The sequence below is a fragment of the Pinus tabuliformis genome, chromosome 7, assembly GCF_031772625.1.
Source record: "Pinus tabuliformis cultivar Carrire ecotype Pingquan chromosome 7, CPIR1, whole genome shotgun sequence".
Lineage (NCBI taxonomy): Eukaryota > Viridiplantae > Streptophyta > Pinopsida > Pinales > Pinaceae > Pinus > Pinus tabuliformis.
In genome coordinates this window covers 1,397,528,018-1,397,542,119 of record NC_142293.1, presented here as the reverse complement: position 1 = coordinate 1,397,542,119, position 14,102 = coordinate 1,397,528,018, and the positions used below count along the sequence as shown (strand labels likewise).

General features: G+C 37.5%; 1 protein-coding gene across 2 annotated transcripts in view; it reads right to left on the bottom strand.

Annotated features, from left to right (window-relative positions):
• Positions 1-14,102, bottom strand: part of SKL2 (shikimate kinase like 2) — a 283,109-nt gene that overhangs the window by 177,868 nt on the left and 91,139 nt on the right. The gene's annotated exons all lie outside the window — the stretch shown is intronic.

The window sequence follows — 14,102 nt, the reverse complement described above, 5'->3', positions numbered from 1 at the left end:
ACCTTTTCATCCCTTCAAAGCAAGCCACTAGGCCTAGGGCAGAGGCCAAATTCAACTAGGGCTTGCCTCAAGGTAGCATTGGAGCTAATTTGGCATTATTTACCTTTTTTGACCTCAGCAACTCAAAATATAGCTTTTCCCTTGGTGAAAATTGCCTTATTAGGGTTGATGTCATCAACCCCAAGTAATTTAGGGCCCCTTGAAACCCTAGTTCAGCGAAAAGGCTTCAACTTAGGCTCGTTGAAGGTTTGTTATTCCATATTATTTATCATATCCTTTGAGCAAACCTTTTCCTTGTGCTTGTATGCCTAGATGCATTGTTATTGAATTATAATCTTGAAACCCTAGGCTTCAAGTGTTATTCTCTAGGTTTCTTCATTGGTAGGTTGTTCATTTACATAAAGAATTTCCCCCTCGTCCAAGTAAGAAGTAACTTGATCAAGCCTCTCCTACATCACCTTGATCCAATTGACTTAGAATACCTTTAGGTGATATATTGGGAAGCCTCCCATGTGGTGAAATTCCGCCAAAGATGAGCAGGTAGAGTGTTAAGGTGATAGTGGTAGCCACCTCATTATTGTGTCTTAGTCTAGATCTCACCTTGTGAGGTCACTCAAAAGTCCTGCTAGATTTGAGGCACCAATGAGTTCATAAGATGCGAGGAAAATGATCAGGGAGTTTTGAGTTCGAGATGTGCTCATGTCAAAATACAAGGCCTACAGTGTATCCCCAATGAAATTAGAAATTTGAATATTAAGTTAAAAGGACACACAAAACCAATCTGATAAAGATCATACAAAATGAACACTAACAATGAAAAAAGGTCGAGGAAAGATTGAGGCCAAATGCCTATTTCTGGTGTAAGTAGCAGATGAGTCGGTCCATTCATGACCCATAAGAGTCGAGAAGAAAAGTAGACAGCTGATCCAAGTCAACTTTAGCGCCTTTAATAAGGTCAGTGAGAGGATCCTATCTCAACATGTTTTACTGACAATTTAGCATACATTGCAAGTTGAGAAAACTACTTTAGATATTGATTTGCATATATAAACATATTATAAATACCCAGCGTGAATCAATTGAAAACCATCTTTCTGACTGGATGAGACTCTTTCACTAAGAGATGCACTAGCCACATTCTTATAAATCATCACAACAATATTACAGGATGTCAGGGCCTTATTCAGAATTTTTTGGAGCTCTATCTAAATCACATGGCTATGTTGGGATTCCTTTGGGACCACCTTAGGCAGTGGCAGATGAAGCTAAAGAAGTGTCATACATTAGCAATCTCAGTTGACCCAGTCAAGTGTTAACTCTTGATACCATTTATTTACAATCGTCAATAGTATTCCATGACATAGAAGATTTCAAGATTTACCTGAAACAAAGAGTCCTTATTATCCCCCTTAAGCAGTTACGTGAAGCTAGAAAATCCATGCAAATACCCACACACACACTGTCAATCACTTAATCCACTCAAACCAGCGTTGCACAAAACGGGGGCGTGGAAGCGTCATTTTCCAAAAATCTAGGAAGCGAAGTGTCTCAGAAGCGTCTACTATATATATATATATATATATATATATATATATATTTGTTTGTTTTGCATATATATTCAAAACAAACATCCCAAATACCAAATTAGTTGTAGAAGACATGAAAACATGCATATTTTTACATAAATCAAGATAGATATGGCATCCATGATTCCATTGTACATCAATGATTAATTATTCGAGCATCAACCATCTATATTCTAGCAATTACAAACATACATCAAATTTTTAAGCATATTATAAAACATAAAACATAAAGCATATTATCTAGCAAGTGAGCAACTGTCAACATTAGTCATGTCCAAAATTCAAATAATAATGTTTACAAAATAGGCCACTTGGCCACCACCAAGACAAAAAAGTTCAAATTCACAACAAGCCTACAAGTCTAATCTATGACAAAAGTAGTAAATTGTGAATATATCTACTAATCTCTCCTCCTTCCACCACGAAGAGTATGTGGCAATGGGCCTCCACGTGGTGGCAATGAAGAAGATGGTGGTCGTGGAAGTTGTGGCACTAAAATTGATGAAGACGAAGCCCCTGTTGTTGGTGTTGAACCATGGAACCTGGGAACCAAGGGACCAAATGGGGGTGGCATCTCAACTCAATCATCATCATCCTAGATAAGAGCATCCTCTAATTGCTCTAATCGCAACACTCCATCCTCCAAATTGGGCTCCTCTGGATTCCTGTCCCAAACCTTAAGGCCTTTATTATTCTTTGAATCATCAAAGTAATGGGACAATAATCGCAAGTTGTAATGAACATTAAACCAAGCTCTTTGTTGGGTCTAAACTCAACCTGTGGTTGTGGAAGTTGTGGTACTAAAATTGATGAAGACAAAGCCCCTGTTGTTGGTGTTGAACCATGGAACCTAGGAACCAAGGGACCAAATGGTGGTGGCATCTCAACTCAATCATCATCATCCTAGATAAGAACATCCTCTAATTACTCTAATCGCAACACTCCATCCTCCAAATTGGGCTCCTCTGGATTCCTGTCCCAAACCTTAAGGCCTTTATTATTCTTTGAATCATCAAAGTAATGGGACAATAATCGCAAGTTGTAATGAACATTAAACCAAGCTCTTTGTTGGGTCTAAACTCAACCTGTTCCTTTTAACACTGTGGATGAAAGTATAAGAGCTCCAACACCTCTCTACAGAAGAAGTGTTTACCACCTGTGATAGCACCCACAATGCCAAAGTCTGTAGAAGTGGAGTAGCAACTCCATGCATGTTCCACCACTCAAGAGAAGAAAAAGCTTCTCGATCTCTAATTGCATGCATGCTCCCAAAAGGACCAGTGCTAAGTGTATAGTTGCTCAACTGTTTTCGTACCATGGCAGCCTCCTCCTCATCAGGGACTAATTTATCCAATGCAATCATATATTTTTCTAGAACCTCTGGATCTAGGTGTGGTTTTCTCCTGCTCCCCGTCCTAGGTGCTGGTGTTGAAATCCATGATGGATGATAGTATTTAGGTGTCAAAACATATGCTAATGCATGCAATGGAACATTTAGCATATCCCATCGTTTTTCCACCTCTGCACGAATATAATTGTACAAGGTGATATCTCTAGGCTCAACAATGTCTTTAATCTGCCCCAACATGCTATCCATTTGCTCATACACCTCCCCAATTATTGGCCGATCTAAATCTGCAAACTTGATCATGTAATAAATTGGTTTGGTGAATTGCAAAACATATTTAACCTGTGACCAAAAGAACATGTCAAGAATAGTGTCCTTGGCTACATTAGCACCATCTCTATCAGTGTTAATTTCCTCCCATGATTCAGAGGTCACCATATTAGTTAAAGCTTGTCTCACCTTCACTAGTCGCCTAAAGGTGAGGTAATAACTTGCAAATCTTGTTTTTGCAAGTTTAAGCAACTGCAACTTGGAGTAAGTGCCATAGAAGTAGTTTACCCTTGTATGCCTTGTGATAAATTTAATGAGTTGCTTCCCTCTCTTGTAAATTTAATTAATCCACCCACATTTTTTATGCTTCACAATATCATGCATCAAAAGGTTCAATGTGTGCACCAAGCACCTAGACCAAAAGATGTGTGGATGAGTACACTCAATAACTTTTCCTGTTGCCTTACAATTTGCTACATTATCTGTGATCACTTGAACCACATTATTAGGACCAACATCTTTGATTGATTGCAATAGGAGATCTGCAATGTTTTGGGAAGTTGCACTGATGGAGGAGGAGTCATGACATGTAATAAATATTGCACCACTAGCAAAAACACCAAGAACATTTATCAAATGTTGGTTTCTAATATTTGTCCACCCATCTGATACAATGGATACCCCACAATCCACCCACTCATTTGTAAAATGTGTCAAAGCTCTTTGAACCTTTGCTTTTTCTCTTTCTAATAACATTGTTCTAGCTTTCTCATAGTTGGGGGCCTTGTATCCTTTTGGGGCTTCATTGATGGCCTTTACCATTTCATGCCAATAGGGAGAGCAAAGCACATTGAATGGTACATCGCAAGCACAAAGATATCAGACTATCTGTCCATCCACATCATCCCTCCCAACAACATTCAGGAAATCCCCTATTGTTCTTTTACCTCCAGAGCTTGCATAAGTACCATGAGGAGATGAGCTACCAAATCTACAAGTTGCACTTGATTCAGACTGAGTTTTTTGTTTCTTGCTTTTTTGTTGTGCAACCTCCTATATTTGGATGTATTTTCTTGTTTGTTCAATTGAAATGTTTGGGCAAATTCGTATCCCCACAACACCCTTTTTTCTCATCATTGTCCATCACCCCACAAAGATGCCTCCTCACATGGGTATATAAACCACTACATGCTTTTCCTCCACGACAATCATGAGGGCATAAAAATTTGTAGCTTCCACCACCTTTTTCCCCTTCAAATTTGGTCATGTTGACCACTGGAGTGGCACCTGATGATTATTTGACGACTCCACACCCAAGGATGACCAAAAGATAGTTGTACCATCATATATGATCAATCAACAGAGTTTTTTTTAACTCTACTTCTATCTTTTCATCATCTTTCTTGTACCCAAATTCCACACCCTATGGAGAATTGTAATAAGTGATACTAGTAATGATGAGTTTTTGACCCTATAACAGGCCTAGGATGTTGGGACTCGATCAGCAAATGAGTACACCTTGGAGTGTTTTTTTTCTCCGGTTAATTATCCCTTCTTTTTCAAAGGCAAATAATTTTCTGGGTTTTTTCACTCATTTTTTACCCCAAAGTTGGAGTGACGGTTTGAAGGTTGAGCCCTTAACACATCTTAGTGTCTAGAGTCGATGTATATTACCATACTAGATCACATAAAAAATTTCGGGGAATTTGGTTAGGTCTAAATAGGATTTTTTAATAATTAAAAACTTTCCGCAAAACGAAATTTTTTAATTATTTTCTATGTAATGATATAAATAAGTGGCCTTAGGAAATGTCTGGGGCGTGTGACTACTCGAAATTCATCCCCAGAAGCCCAGCATTATTTTAGGACCCACTTTGAGGGTCAAAAAATGACTTATAGTCCCTCAAAAGTTGGATTTCCTAATATCAACAGCAAAAAAAAAAATAATAATAATAATTAGAAAAATTCATAATTTTTTTCCAAGGTCAAAATAAGTCAAATTTTGACATGCAAATTATGTGGAGAATCAAGGGTGATGTGGCAAGCATGTGGGGCCCACCTCATAAGGTACAACAGGCTCAAGTCAAAAATTCAAGTCAAAAGGCAGTGAACAGGCACCACGTTGAGTTCATGAGGCAATGGAATTTTTGAAGTTATAACTTTGATTTAATTCAAATGTTGAGAAATTAAAATAGGATAAGTTTAGTGAGTGGGGAATGGACCCCACCTCACTCTCCATGATCTACGTATGAGGCAATCTAAACAACAATTATGCACATGCCATAAAATTCAAAGGTCACAATGTTACTTGGGAGCGGGAGCGAAAGCGGGGAGAGGGAGCAAAAACGGGAGCGGGAGCGACATTTTAAAAAGCTCCCAGTTTGGGAGCAAATCCCGAATCGTTTTTTATATAATATATATATTTTTTATATTTTGATACATATATGTCAACAAAAACATGTAGAATAATGAATTAGATATAAAAAACATAAAAAAACATAGATTGAACCATATAACAACAATCATCTAGAAGTTATAATCTTCATCAACCACGTCCACAAGTTAGTAACATACAACATATTGAGTCTCATGATTCATCAATCTTAAAGTTTCAAGCTTTCAAAATTCAATATATAACATTTATCATCATTGATCACCAAAGTTGTACTTGTAAGCTAAGTGTAACCATTACAACAAATAATATCTAACATGAAATGAAATGTTATAAAATGAAATGAAATGAAACAACTTTCAACTTTCATGAAGCATCATATTCATAATTCATTACTAATGAGTTATAATTTCCAACTTCAAACTTAAATTGTCATATATTGTTTAAAAAAATATCATAATAAATATGAAAGAGTCAATAGTTATAAAAACTACTAGAAACTAGAAAAGAGAAGTAAATCTATTATCTATTTCGTATGCTTGGGCCTCTTGCCACCACGAGAAATGTCTAATTTTTTAGTCTTGTTGGAAAATCAGGATCTTTGTCATTAATATCACCCTCTAAGCATTAATATCCAGAGGTATCTTTGTCATTACCTCTATATCTGTATAGGGATCTTTGTCGTTAATATCACCCTCTAAGCATTAACATAAGATAGAAAAAGCATAGCATGTCAAGTCAAGATTTTGTTTGAGTGATGCGTACATTTTTAGGAGGGTCATGATAGAGGAGTTCGACAACCAATGTCACTAACATAAAGGTACATAGAGGGATTGGTGCTCTTGATTAAATACGAGTTCCATACACTAATACATGACAAAATTCAATGGAAACATTGCAATCCCCCAATCCTGAAATCCTGAAAAACTGATAAGTATGCTAGATTTTGAATGAAATTTAAAATTCTACTTTCTCCATATGAAATCCAATGAGGCTGGAACCACTCTCAAACATCCTGAGTCATTTCATGGTAATGTTAAAAATTTAAGTAAAAGTGACATTCTCCTTAATCAGATTAAGGAGAATGTCACTTTTACTTTAAGAATTTAACATTACCATGAATAACATATCAATACTAGGGCCATAGACTTGATCATTCAGCTACCCCATTCAAAAATTATTTGTTTCTTTCAAAAAAAATTGCATTTCGAACATTACTACAAAAAAAAAATTGCAAAAAAGGCAAAATGCTCCCGAAAAGGCAGGGAGCGAAAAAAAATTTAGGGAGCGCACTCCCGATTCGCTCCAGCCTGGAGCGCGGATTGGGAGTGGGATCGGGGGGGTGGCGCTCCCCCGCAACACTGGGTCAAACCATTGTCTCATGTACGCTGCCAGCAAAGAAACTCCACTCAACCAACAACTAAAGTTAATACGCAGCACATGTTTGGATATCAGTTTTAGTGGGGACAGCTCTGCCACATAGGACAGTTCTTGTCCCCCTCCATTCCACGCTGGCCCAATCAACGCAGCTGCCACTTATCAGCATCTACAACAATCAATACAACAATTAATATTCAGATTTGGGAGGACAGTTAACACACAGTCAACGCAAGTTTATTTATATATGCCAACCTACAGTTCAAATTTTAGAGGATACACAGATTGGTGGCCAAGCAGTGAATAGGGAATTGTCTCCACTTCACGTTGGCATATTGCAGTGATCTCCATGTTGTTCCTAAAGTCATCTACAACACTCACGCAGAGGAAGAATTATAGCAGATTTATTTTGAAGATTTGTTTGATCTTGTGTTACATTTAGCAGCGTCAAAGGAGACACAGTGGTCTACAAACAACATTCATATCAGCCACTTGTTTGATCACTACTACACTTAGAGATTCATTGGCACTTGGTCAAATATCACAGCCACTAAGCAAATTCGAATTTCCATTGGGATCTCAGTCATGTGGCCACTTGGAAACTCAGTTTGTCATTGGGATTATTTCCATTGCTACACTTGTCATTTCATCTTTCATTGGGATTGGCTCCCATAGTTCTATTTAAATGAGCCTTTGGCTCTCATATTATATCATATAGAACGAGTTGTTGGGCTTGCAGAGACTCTGCTGGATTTTGTATTCATCTTTCATATAAATAAAAAAGGTCTTTGGGGTTACTAGCTTCTCTTGTGGTGCATTCTTTGGTTGATGAGGTATACCTGTTTCATTTGATGTTATTATTCATTTGATTTTACATTGCTATCTAGTTGTTTTTTGTGCATTTGCCTAAGGGCATTATTGTCTAGGGAGGAGAGATTTGCAGCTATCTCAAATCTCCTTTGGGCTTGGTATATTTTGTGCTCTTGTTGTAGCTTGTTATTTTCGGTTGAATGACAAGCTCAACTTGGCCTCTATATGCCAAGTCTCTTTTGCACTAACAATTGGTTTGCAGGCATTTTTGTGTTCAAAGGATAGGTTGCCAACTCTATTGGAGTGTGAGGACTTCTTCAGTTGGAATAGTCACCTCCAAGGATATCAAAGATCCCACAAGTTGTTCAAGCCAACAATCTCATAAGACATCAAGAGATTTATTTAAGAGGGGGTTTCATGAGCCCTTTGCTTCTTTTCCATCTTGAAAAATATCATATATTTTCTTCTTTCATTTGTGTGCATATTGGTTTTATCTAGCATTTGAGGCCCTATTTCTTTTGCATGCTAACTCTTTTGCTTGCTTTCCTACAAGTGTTCTTGGAGGCAATTCAAGTTTGAAGAAAGGGAGCTTAAGCATAAGCTAAGTAACCATTTTCCATTTGGAAACTCAAGTCCAAGGTTATTTGGGCTTTCCATTTGAAAGCATTTCACTTTATTCTAAGCAACAAAAAAAAACAATTTCATTTCTTAAAGAGCAATACCTTGAAGGCACTGGTTGTTTATGTATTTCATGCTTATCTTATGTGTTTATGGTTATTGCTCATTTCAGTTTTGCTTATAAATCTTAAAGAAATAATCTATCTAACTCTAACAATTCTCCTAGAAACTCACATCTTTTTTAACTTAAATTTTCATTAAGGACCACCCCCCTTAGCTAACCTAAGAGATAGCTCAAACGAAGAGAGTCAGGATTAGTGTGACAACCCCTTTTCTGAGTTCCCTGCCACCAACCACACCTTGTGGGGTTGAAGGCTTTTCTCACTGACTTGTAGGTAGGTGTAGGTGGCAGGGTCAACATTTTTGGCGTCGTTGTCGAGGACAAGCTTTCTTGTACCTGGGAAATTGACTAACCTTTTGGTTTTAGCATTTTTGAACTTTAGATTTAGATTCTTGCTCAAGTGGCGACTCCACTCAATCCAAATTTTGCAAGAGTCTCTACTAGGAGAAATTCAAGTGGTCTAGTTAGCCCCTCTCCTGATCCTGAAAGGGTTTTTAGAGAGAGGTTGAATAGACTTTCTCGTAGTAGAGCTCTTGCTAGTCTTGGGCAAGAGGCTATTTCTGATATTTATTTGCTTTTTCAAGGACAAATAGAGCCTAACATCATGAATGATCTTTTTGCTCCTTGTGACTTCACTAACATAAATGGCTATCCTCACAATATCCCTAACAAGGCTATTGAAAAGTTGTCTTCCTTTCAAGGTAACAATGCCATTAGTGCGACATCACGTGTGAAAAACTTTAATGTTTGTATCTTTAAATGGTGTAAAACTGCTAATTATGAGGATGTGAAGATGAGGCTTTTTGTTTTATCTTTAGAAGATGATGCTCTTGATTGGCTCACTGAGCAACCTGCTAGCTCATATAACTCTTTACAAGCCATTCTAACTACTTTTTTAGATAAGTTGGGAGAGAAGAAGGAAAATAGGCATTTGATCAACGCCATTAGCAATATGAAGAAAAATGAGAACGAAACCATGGAAGAGTTTAACAAGAGATTCAATGGATTAGTAAAAAGCATGCCTGCTACTGTTAAACCTCTTGATGAATTTCTTTTATGCTCATATCTGGATGCTTTTGGTGTTGACACTGCTTATGACTTGAGTAGGAAGAAGCCTGTGAAATTAGGTGCAGCTCAAATTGAAGCCTTAAAAATGGAAAAGGCTAGAAAGCAATCAGGAAAGTGTGAACTTCCTGGTTTCACTAGAGGGCCATCGAAACCGAATGATTCCAAAGGCAAGGCCAAAGAAGAGACTAAGCATGATCCTATTAAGGAGTTAACCCAACTCATTGAGAGTATGGAGGCAAATCACACCAGTCAAATGAATGCTATCCAAAATCGATCAGTGGCCATGGAAAGAAATCAAGGTGGGAGATTCCCAAATAGAGGAAATGATAGATGGCAAAAGAGAGGACCTCCCAATGACCATAGGCCACCTAATCCACTCGAGTCTACAAACTTAGTTGATGATTCCATGCCTTATCGTAAACCTTGTGATGACATACATGATGAACTCACTTGTCCTTATGCAAGAAGGATCCTAGAAGGAGATATGATGGGAACAGGTGAACAAATCAATGTAGTTGGAAAAGAGCATCATTTGTCTTTAGAAATTTGGATGGGAGTTATGGAGAGTAGTCAGAAGGTAAATAAAAAGTCTCCATCCTCCTATAATATAATAATTTTGAGGATTTGGATAGGATCACTGAATTATATGGAGAGAAGCCTTCATCAACTCAGATCTTAGAGATAGCCAAGGATAAGGAAAGGGGAAAGAATAAAGAAAGAAACCATAGTAAAACTTTCACTCCACCCACATCGAAGTTGAATATTGACTTGGGAGGGTGGATTAATAATGCTAAGATTTTAGTTCCTATCACTGAAATCATGAAGATTCCCTCCCAAATATATAAATTGTTGAAAGCCATTGATGCTCCTAATGGAAAAGAAATGTCTAATTTTTCTAAGGATAGATATGAGGATGCCCCTATCACTCTGCAAAGTAGTGATATGTGTAGAGATAACAAAGACCACCAACCTTTTTTCATCACTATGTTGGTCAATGGAATGCTTTTACACAATTGTATGTTTGACTCTGGGACATCATCTTGTGTCATGACTAAGAAAGTCATGAACCAGTGAAATTTGAGGATTTCTAGACCCTACCACAACATTTGTGCAATGGATTCAAAGATCATTGAAGTGTGTGGTTTGATAAAAGATCTTCAAGTCCACTTAGTTGTACATCCTGACATTATGATCACCATGGATTTTGTGGTGATTGATGTGCCTGATGCTTGGGGAATGTTATTGTCTAGAAAGTGGGGAGTTGATATTGGGGGTACTTTGCAAATGGATTTAAGTTATGCTACCATCCCTAATAGTGAGGGCGTCATGGTTAGATTGGATAGGGAATTGGAGAGAAAGTTTCATAAAGAAAATCCCTAGGAGCCTCATAATGAAATTGTGTATGAATCTGATAACTTGGGAAACTATGCTATCCTGGCTAATTCTTTTCCTCCTTTGGACAAGGAGGTGGATTGTAAGAAAGATGGAGTTTGGCACATGAATTTTGATGGTGCCCATTCTAGGTATGGTAAGGGTGTTGGAATTGTCCTTACCTCCCCTCTTGGTCACATATTCAAGTTTGCCTATAGATTGGAATTCGATGCAACCAACAATGTAGCAGAGTATGAGGCTCTATTGTTGGGTTTTGAGTTGGCAAAAGACTTGAGGATAAAGTTGCTTAGTATCAAGGGGGATTCTGATCTAGTCATTCTTCAAACTAAGAATTAATTTGCATGCAAGAATGATAGATTAAAGAAGTATTGAAATGTTGTTTGGGATAATATGGAATATTTTGATGCATTAGACCTTCAAGCAATTCCTAGGGAAGGAAATAAACAAGCCGATGAGCTGGTTGTTGCTGCATCTACATTACAACTTGGAGAGAACTTGGTGGATGATAAAATTAAGATGGAGATTATCTTTAGGCCATCAGTTCCTGATAATCTAGAGCATTGGCAAATCTTTAATGATGAAAGCCAGGTGGCTTATTTTTTAAATAACATGGAGGAATTTTCTAAATTTAAGGCTAGCTACAAAGAGGAAGGATGTGATTATGAGGAGTGTAATGTGGTGACAAATCCCACTCCTAGGGAACATGTAGCCTTGGAGCAAGTGTTTGACAGATATGATGCATCAAAGAGAAAAGATGATAAGAAAATTGACTTAGGGGAATTCATTGAAGTGAATATTGGTGCCCCTCATGACCCAAAGATTATTAAAATAGGCAAGGGTACCAATGAGCAAGAAAGGAAGAATTTGATCAATTTACTTCATGAATATAGAGATGTTTTGGCTTTTTCATATGATGAGTTGAAAGGTTATAGGGAAGATCTTATGGAACATACTATCCCTCTTAAGGATGAAAATGCCAAACCCTTTAGGCAGAAACTTAGGCAAATCAATTCTAAGTTAGCACCCTTGGTGCAAAAGGAATTGCAAAAGATGCTTCACGCTGGGATTATTGCTCACACTAGGCATTCCACATGGTGTTCAAACTTGGTTATTGTGAGGAAGAAGAATGGATCAATCAGGCTCTGTGTAGATTTTCGAAATCTTAATTTAGCCTGTAAAAAAGATAATTACCCTTTACCTAATATGGAAACATTATTGCAAAGGGTAACAAGATCTGGAATGATGTCTTTGTTAGATGGATTTTCAGGATACAGCCAAGTCTTGGTGAAGAAGGAAGATAGACATAAGACAACATTCACCACACCATGGGGTACTTTTGAATATTTGAGGATGCCTTTTGGATTAACGAATGTTGGAGCAACTTTTCAAAGGGCTATGGACTATGCCTTTAAGGGTCTAATTGGGAAATTTATTGAGATCTATCAAGATGATTTAACTGTTTTTTCTAAAAATGGAATTTCCCATATAGGCCACCTAAGGCAAATTTTTGATAGGTGTAGAGAGTATGGAATATCCTTAAATCCTGCTAAATCTATTTTTGGAGTGACTGAAGGGAAGTTGCTTGGTCACATCATTTCAAAGGATGGGATCAAGATTGACCCTAAAAGAGTTGAGGCTATTCAAAAGATTCCTTTGCCTCATAATATTAAAACCCTTCAATCCCTCTTATGAAAGATTAATTTTCTTAGAAGGTTCATTCCAAATTATGTTGAGATTGCCAAACCCATCCAAACCCTCTTAAAGAAAGATGTTAAGTTTGTTTAGGGAAATGAGGGTAGAAAAGGTTTCCGAGAAATAAAGGATTCTATTGTCAAAGCACCTGTTCTAGTAAGACCTGATTATTCAAAGGAGTTTTTGATTTTCTCTTTTACATCCGAAGATACTATTGTTGGGGTGTTGCTTCAAAAGAATAATGAAGGGCATGAGCAGCGTATTGCTTTTATGATTTGGTCCCTTCAAGGATCTGAGTTGAAGTATAGCACCATGGAAAAGCAAGCTTATGCGTTAGTCAAGTCTCTTAAACAGTTCAGAGTTTATGTGGGGTATTATAGGATAATTTCATTTGTTCCCCACTCTGCTGTGAAGGATATTTTAGTCCAAGCTGATTGCTTAGGAACTCTAGCTAGGTCAGTCTCGAAGATTCAAGAGTATGATTTGGATATTAGACCTACCAAGCTTGTGAAAGGCCTGGGATTGGCCAAAATCTTGACTGAAGGAAATGAGAAAGCGATAAGAATGATTTGTCAAAATGATTTGGAATTAACTTCATCAAAACTTCAAAGATTGGGTCAACTTGAATGGTATAGAGACATTATTTATTACTTGCAAAAATTGCCATGTCTTAACCATTTAGTTGGCCATAAGAGAAGAGCATTAAGGCTTAGAGCAACAAAGTATTGCATTATGAAGGATGGTCTGGGTTGGAGAAATCCGGAGGGGGTAATACTTAGGTGTGTTGATGAAGTTGAAGCCAAAAAACTTCTATCTGAGTTTCATTCAGAATTTTGTGGAGGGCATTATGCTGCTAAGACTACTACCCATAAAATCTTGAGAGCTGGTTCTTTTTGGCCTTCTCTTTTTGCTGATGTACACATGTATGTTAGAGGTTGCCAAGCTTGTCAACTATTCACTGAGAAGAAGAAATTAACTTCTTTGCCTCTTCAGCCTGTGGTCGTGGAGGCTCCCTTTCAACATTGAGGGCTAGATTTCATAGGGAAATTTAATGAAAATTCGAGTAATGGCTATTCATGGATTATAACTGCCACTGATTATTTTACTAAATGGGTAGAGGCCATCCCTACAAAACATGCCACCGACAAAGTAGTGATAGATTTTCTTGAAGATAAGATTATCACTCGTTTTGGTGTCCCTGCCAAGATTACCACCGACAATGCCAAGGCTTTTAGCTCAGCTGAATTCTCATCATTTTGCTTTGAGTATGGCATTATTTTATCCCATTCATCAAACTGCTATCCTCAGGGTAATGGTTTAGCAAAGTCTAGTAATAAGAATTTGATAACCATAATCAAGAAGATAGTAGGGGATAACAAACGGGCATGGGATAGTAAAATCAAATATGCTTTGTGGGCTGATAGGATT